The sequence below is a fragment of the Bubalus kerabau genome, chromosome 2, assembly GCF_029407905.1.
Source record: "Bubalus kerabau isolate K-KA32 ecotype Philippines breed swamp buffalo chromosome 2, PCC_UOA_SB_1v2, whole genome shotgun sequence".
In the NCBI taxonomy this organism is placed as follows: Eukaryota; Metazoa; Chordata; class Mammalia; order Artiodactyla; family Bovidae; genus Bubalus; species Bubalus kerabau.
In genome coordinates, this window is record NC_073625.1 from 58,155,874 (window position 1) to 58,163,988 (window position 8,115).

Here is an 8,115-nt window from a genome sequence, read left to right on the forward strand (position 1 = left end):
TTTAAGCCAACCTTTTCACTCTCCTCTTTTACTTTCATCAAGAGGATTTTTAGTTCCTCTTCACTTTCTGCCATAAGGGTGGTGTCATCTGCATATCTGAGGTTATTGATATTTCTCCCGGCAATCTTGATTCCGGCTTGTGCTTCTTCCAGCCCAGGGTTTCTCATGATGTATTCTGCATATAAGTTAAATACGCAGGGTGACAATATACAGCCTTGACGTACTCCTTTTCCTATCAATTATTAAAGAAAAAAATTTGTGACTTTTTTATTCTACAAGGGAATTTTCTATAATTAGACATGTCATTGTGAAGCTAATGATTTACAGAGGAAAATGCAGTTCTTTTCAATCGCACAGCAAAAAATCTTGACTCATAAAGGCTCATGGAGATTTTAATACATTAAAAGTTTTTATGTGCATATAGGAAATAGATGGTCAAGATGCATAAAAAGATGACATTTTGCAATGGATCTAAAAAGGGTATATATGTCTGAGATTATAGAAATATGAAGAAGCAACCTAACTGTTCCTTTTCCTCAACTTTAATCTATTCAATGTTCTTCCGTTAATTTAACAGTTTCTGTGTCTTCAATATGTGACATTCCCTAGGTTCTGCTTTGGTCAAAAAGAAGGTCAGCATTGAAATGTTCTTCTCTGGTTCAGAAGAAAAGATGGGAAAGTATAAAAAAAACAAAGTTCTGAATGAGGCTCTGGAGAGATCCTGAATCCCTGAATCCTTCAGATTTAAGTTTCTCAGAATTAAAAGCACATGCTGGCTACTTGAGTTCCCTTTGGAAGAACAGCTCAACTTTCTGTATTTTTTAATTGAAATATAGTTTATTTATAATGTGTTAGTTTCAGATGTACAGCAAAGTGATTCCATTATTCATATATGTGTATGTATATGTATATATATATATATATATATATATATTTACATTCTTCTTTCTAAGTTATTACAAGATATTGAGTACAGTTCCTTGTGTTATACAATAGAACCTTGTTGGTTATATATTTTATACATAGTAGTGTATATTCATTAATTACAAACTCTTAATTTATCCCTTCCCAATCACTTCCCCTTTGGTAGCCACAAGTTTGTTTTCTGTGTCTGTGAATAGAGTCTGTAAATAAGTTCATTTGTACTATTTTTTAGATTCCATAGCTCATCTTTATCAAGAGAAAGTTAATAAATCATGAAAGAAAATTTTCTAGATGTACTAAGGGCTTCCCTGATAGCTCAGTTGGTAAAGTGAAGTTGCTCAGTCGTGTCTGACTCTTTGCAACCCCATGGACTGTAGCCCACCAGGCTCCTCCGTCCATGGGATTCTCCAGGCAAGAATACTGGAGTGGGTTGCCATTTCCTTCTCCAGGGAATCTTCCCAACCCAGGGACTTAACCCAGGTATCCCACATTGCAGGCAGACACTTTAACCTCTGAGCCACCAGGGAAGCCCCAGGTGGTAAAGAATCCACCTACAATGCAGGAGACCCTTGTTCAATTCCTGGGTCAGGAAGATCTCCTGGAGAAGGGGTAGGCTACCCACTCCAGTATTCTTGGGCTTCTCTTGTGGCTCAGCTGGTAAAGAATCTGCCTGCAATGCAGGAGACCTGGGTTTGATTCCTGGGTTGAGAAGATCCCCTGGACAAGGGAAAAGCTACTCATTCCAGTATTCTGGCCTAGAGAATTCCATGGACTATATAGTCCATGGGGTTGCAAAGAGTTGGACATGACTGAGCAACTTGCACTTCACCTCACTTCACTTCACAGATGTACTAAGTCGATATAAATGTTGAGACTGGATGCTGCTAAGTTGCTTCATTCATGTCCGACTCTGCGACCCCATAGACAGGTAGCCCAACAGGCTCCGCCTCCCCTGGGATTCTCCAGACAAGAACACTGGAGTGGGTTGCCATTTCCTTCTCCAATGCATGAAAGTGAAAAGTGAAAGTGAAGTCGCTCAGTCTTGCCCAACTCTTAGCGACCCCATGGACTGCAGCCTTCCAGGCTCCTCCGTCCATGGGGTTTTCCAGGCAAGAGTACTGGAGTGGGATGCCATTGCCTTCTCCATGAGACTGGATAGGGGGCTGGAAATCAGGCAGCAGAACTGATTTGGAGTAAACACACAGAGAGATATGCACTTATTTTAGGAAAAAAGTAAATGGTAGTTTGATATTAGAAAATAATGTCTGAATAATAGAATAACAGAAATGGTAAAACATACCAGGTGGAAGGAGATGGTGAATTAATTAAAGAAAAAGCACTAGAAGAATTACTCTCTGAAATGAAGAATGGATTTAAATATGTAGATTGAAAGGGTTACCTGAAATTCAGACAGATCTGATTAGGGAAAAAAAAAATATATATATATATATATATATATTTAGTCTTATTCTGGTAAATGCCTAAACAACAAAGATGAGATTAAAAATGGCTAGGCATGTAAACTGAGGGAAGGGGTTAATAACTGATCTTAATGCCTGTGTGTTTCTGCTTAGAGATGCTTAATGAGTAGACCCTTGATAGAACAAATCTTGCAGCTCTTACTTAGGGAGTCCAAGGTGAGTGAGAATCTGGCCTAGGCTATCATGAAATGGGCCCATTTTTGAGATTATTTATTCATTTTGTGGCTGTGCTGGTCCTTCATTTTCGTCCAGGCTTTCCTCTAGTATTGGCAAACAGCGCCTACTCTCTAGCTGCGGTTTGTAGGCTTCTCATTGCGGTGGCTTCTCTTGTTGTAGAGCACAGGCCCTGTGCTTCAGCAGTGGCGACTGCCAGGCTCCTGAGCACAGGCTCAGTAGTTGTGGTGCATGGGCTCAGTTGCCCCACAGCGTGTGGATCTACCCACACCATGGATCAAACCTGTCTCCTGCACTGGCAAGAAAACTCTTTACCACTGAGACACCAGGGAAGTCCTAGATTTTATTTTTTTTTTATTTAACTAATATTTTGGCAGTATTAATAAGAGATAGCTGTGCCAGAAAACAGAAGCTAGTCCATATTCCTGACAGACTTCATAACCAGCAAAGTTTGAAATCTGAAGGATTCCTTGAGTTGATGGTTTGCTTTTCAATGTTGCTGTTCTCAGTACCCATCAAGTTTCTTTAGAGATCACATGGGTCCCAAACTCAGCAAATGGGGACTTCTGGAAGTTGCATTTGGGAATCACAAAAATTGCAACATACTGTTGCTACGAATGCTGCATTTTTCCATGTTTTGTGCTTTCATGTAATAAAAATTAAAAAGTGGCACTGCATGAGGCCCATTTTTTCTAAGCAAAATGTTGGTTGTTGGTTTGAACCAAAGATCACTGATGTTTCTAGAACTGAGAGCAAACTACTGAGCTCAGAAGCAAGAATGATGTAAAAGGCAGCTTTGGAAAGTTCAGAGAGGGTAGTTCTGACAGACTATGATGCCTGGATATTTGATAAATTATTCTTGATTTGATGTGGTGAAAATTCTGTTGTATCTTTCTGGAGATGAATGTTTTAAGTAGATTTTGGATATTATAACTGCTCATCCTCATCAGAACAGCCATGTTGCTTCTGTGCAGTGCTGTACAGGGCTTAGTCGCTCAGTCATGTCCGACTCTTTGTGACCCCATGGACCTTAGCCTGTCAGCTCCTCTGTCAATGGGAGAATATGGGAGTGGGTTGCTAGGCCCTCCTCCAGGGAATTTTCCCAAACCAGGAATTGAATCCAGGTGTCCTGCATTGCAGACAGATTCTTTACTGTCTGAACCACCAGGGAAGTCCATGAATACTGGAGTGGGTAGCCTATCTCTTCTTCAGGGGAACTTCCTGAGCCAGGAATTGAACTGGGGTCTCCTGCATTGCAGGTGGATTCTTTACCAGCTGCGCTACCAGGGAAGACACAAGTTGCTTTGACAGTGATTAATATTGACTGACTGAAGATAGGTAGACAGAGCCCTCTGGGATTATTAGAAACTGGAGCACAGTGAACTGTTATCCCTGTAGAAGGATGAAAAAACAGTAACAGAGGGTTGAAAGCAAAATATGAAGGTATGACGAGTGGTGGGTGAAGCCTATTATGTTTATGAGTTTAGTTTATTGACTGCTTTCAATGACAAAGTCAAGATTTAGTGTCATTTTCTTAAATCCTAGTTGGTATCACTTATGATTAGTAAGTAAAAAAACATATTTTGTTTCCGGGAATATTAATATATACCTAAACAAACAAGTCAGTCCGTCAGTTCAGTTGCTCAGTCATGTCCGACTCTTTGCGACCCCATGAACCACAGCACGCCAGACCTCCCTGTCCATCACCAACTCCCGGAGTCCAACCAAGCCCATGTCAATCGAGTCAGTGATGCCATCTAACCATCTCATCCTGTCGTCCCCTTCTCCTCCTGCCCTCAATCTTTCCCAGCATCAGGGTCTTTTCAAATGAGTCAGCTCTTTGTATCAGGTGGCCAAAGTATTGGAGTTTCAGCTTCAATATCAGTCCTTCCAATGAACACCCAGGACTGATCTCCTTTAGAATGGACTGGTTGGATGTCTTTGCAGTCCAAGGGACTCTCACGAGTCTTTTCCAACACCACAGTTCAAAAGCATCTATTTTTGGCGCTCAGTTTTCTTCACAGTCCAACTCTCACATCCATACATGACCATTGGAAAAACCACAGCCTTGACTAGACGGACCTTTGTGGACAAAGTAATGTGTCTTCTTTTTAATATGCTGTGTAGGTTGGTCATAACTTTCCTTCCAAGGAGTAAACATCTTTTAATTTCAGGCAATATACATATAGATGTATATCAACATCCTCATATACATCATTTTCCTTTCTTATACTACAGCATTTTTTATACAGCAGGAGGATTTTGATTATACTTTTGCATATTATTTCTTTCTGATTATTTTTCTAGTAGTTAATTTTATGTCCATGTTTATGTAAAAGTCAAGTTTAAAGTGTAGTTTGTTATAAAGTTTTTCTTTTAAAATGTAAAATAGTGGTATTTTAATTTTCTTTTAAGTACATTAAATGACAAAGCTTCAAAAAGTTAGTCATTCTTTAGCACTTAATATTATACCATTAGAAGACTATGAAGTATTTCTGTTAAAGGCCTTACATTAGCCTTTCAATTTTTTTTTTTTAGTCTTTAGATATATTTGAGCAAGTATTCATCCCCTTAGCTTCAAGAGTGATTCACTATCTCTGATTCCATTCCAAAATATGAAACAATTTCAAGTGAGCCATCAGGGAAGCCCTTGAAATATACAGTTAGTTATTTTTCACAGACGGAGTCCTTTAATTGCCTACAATACCTAAATTAATAAACAGCTTCTAAAGATACAGTGTGATCAAAACACAAATATGAATGCATAATATATATGTGTATGTGTAATTATGCATGTACACATATATGTGTTATTCTATCATGCATTGCATAATACATATATAATACATAATATGCATTCTTTATAATTACATACAATATGTGTATAAAATATGTTATAGATTGTGTGTATATAGTACAAAGAAACTATAAGGGGCTAAAAGTAACTGTGTGGTTGCACAGTTGGGACAAATTATGGACAACAAAATATAAAAAATGTCAACTGCCAGTTCTGAAAAGCTGGGAGCAAGAGCAGAGTACTGCATACAACACCACCAAAGTGGTGGGCAAACCACCTAACCCACACCTCCTCCGACTCCTAGACACACCCCTACTCTCACAGTTTACAAGGAGCCAACTAGCCCTCCACCCCTTAGCAAACAAGCAAACTAGGGAACACGTCACTTGTACTTGCTCCCTCCTGCTGCAGCAGGGGCCCCAATAAAGCCTTGCCTGAATTTACTGTCTGGCCTCTGATCAATTTCTATTGATTAAAGAGGCCAAGAACCCCAGTCAGCAGTCATAAGTCAGCAGTGCTAAATAACCAGGTTATATAATCCAAATTAAATTTTGTGAAACTTTAATAGTCTAATATTTGTTAAGGATTTCTGTGTGAATTAAAAATAAATACTATCACACATTCATTTTACATTCCTGGTGTAACCTTTGTGAAACCACAGTGTTATCTTGAATGAATTTGATATTTGGAACACTAAAATAATAGTTTTCCCATGTTAGGCAAAAGAGTCTGACAAAAGACAAACAACTTAAATAAAACTGAGCATGTTTGCAACAGGAAAGTTTAGTGCCTTCTAATTTCTATCATCAAAGAAAAAAAAAATGTCCAGTGATAGCATGGACAGAAAATAACAGCAAAAATGTGTCTGCTTTTCTTATTGAACTGAGATTTTATGAACTCTCCTTGCCTTGTGGCTGGCTGGTTTGCCATCTCAGAATATCAGAGAAGTGTTCACCCTGACTTGACATCTCTTTCTCATCAGAGTTAGCTGCAGGAAACATCAGACCAAAAAATTGTTTCATAGCTTTGCCATAAAGCTTTAGAGGAGGACTCCTTCTTCCTGAGCTGTATAATTTACTTTTGTAATACTTAGAAATGTAGGTTTCAGGGGGATAAATTCTTTGAGTAAAAGCAACAAAACACATCTTTGTCCTTATCCTCTTTCATCCTGTCGGATTTATTTATTTGTTTGTTTGTTATAACTGTGATTTCAAGCTTGGGTCTCAAGTAATAATCAACTTAAGTATGGAATTAGGACAATTCTCTTAGTCCTAAGTCCATTTCTGATTAAATCCCAGGGAATATTAATGCTGACTTGGAAAGTTTCCCTGACAAGGTTGGGACCATCTCCTTGACTCTGCCAACAGGACCTTCAACTGATGACACAGATTTATCCAGGGCCGCAAGTGTCCAGAAATGTTATCTCCTGAAATGTTCTGACACAGCATTCTGTCTAGAAAATTTGATGTAGAAAATGTATATAAGCCCTTGAGCTATGAGAGAATGGTTCAGCTTTGTCATTTTCAACTGCATATCTTTGCCTAATAATATAAAATCTCTAAGAGACTAAAAATCCTCATCAGGTTCTTACATGTAAAACGTGTTAAAATAAATGCCAAAGAACTAGGGTTTGCTATCAACTTTACACCTTCTAATTCAAATCCATTCTGCTTATTAAACAAATTTAATTGCTACTTGGAGATATTGGCAGATTTGATCAGGACCACAGAAGTGATTTATGGCAAAGAAGAAGGTGGAGTTCTCAACTTCCAGACCACTGTTTTTTTCCAGCATGTCAAATTAATGCTAATGCTATCTTTATTTTTGTGTGTGTGACAATAATTACTTGACATAATTTGTCTTATTTTAAGGTAAATACTAAACAATAAGGCACATTATTAGAGCTAAAGTTAGAAAACTTAATTTAATAATAATAGTAAAATATATTACATATAGCATTCATAATTACTGCAATATTTCATTAATGGAAATTTCAACAAAGCAAAATATCAGGCCAATCCCAGAGCAAACCAATAAGAATAGATATCTCTTCTCAGATAAGGTAAACATTTTTTACAGGACACTTGAAGGAGCTTTTTTGTAAGAAAGAACTGGCCATTCAGATTTCTACATTCTGATTGTTTCCAAGATAGTGATTCTGTTTAAGGTAATGTTCAATTTGCATTCCTGAGACAAAATATTTTTGAGTGGGACACTTTAAGTTGAATAATCACTCAAATAAAAACTTTCACTGGACTCAGAAATGTGACCAGCTGAAAAGAACTAAATCTAGCTTTAATTATATATTGAGACAGAGACAAGAGAGTGTAGATTTTAATTATTCTGGTTCACAAAGATGCTGACACTCATCTTTTCTGGAAGTGACGATCAAGGCATCCACATGGAGTCTTTTTGCTCCTTTATAGACAGTCATTCTCATTTGGTACATTTGTATAGCTTTTCTTCATGGAAAAATCAAAACATTTGTCCATGAAACAGTTTATGCTGAATATCAGGATAAAGCTAAAAATGCTTTCTTGGGGGTAAAATTATGTTATAAAGTCATGTGGAATCATATATACATATATTTATAAATATGTATATATATGTGTAATTGTAGTATAAATACATAAAATTTACCATTTCAGTCTTTTTAAAGTATGCAGTCCTAAGACATTAAATACATCCACATTATGGGGAAACAATTGCCACCACCTATCTCCAGAAATTTTTCATCTT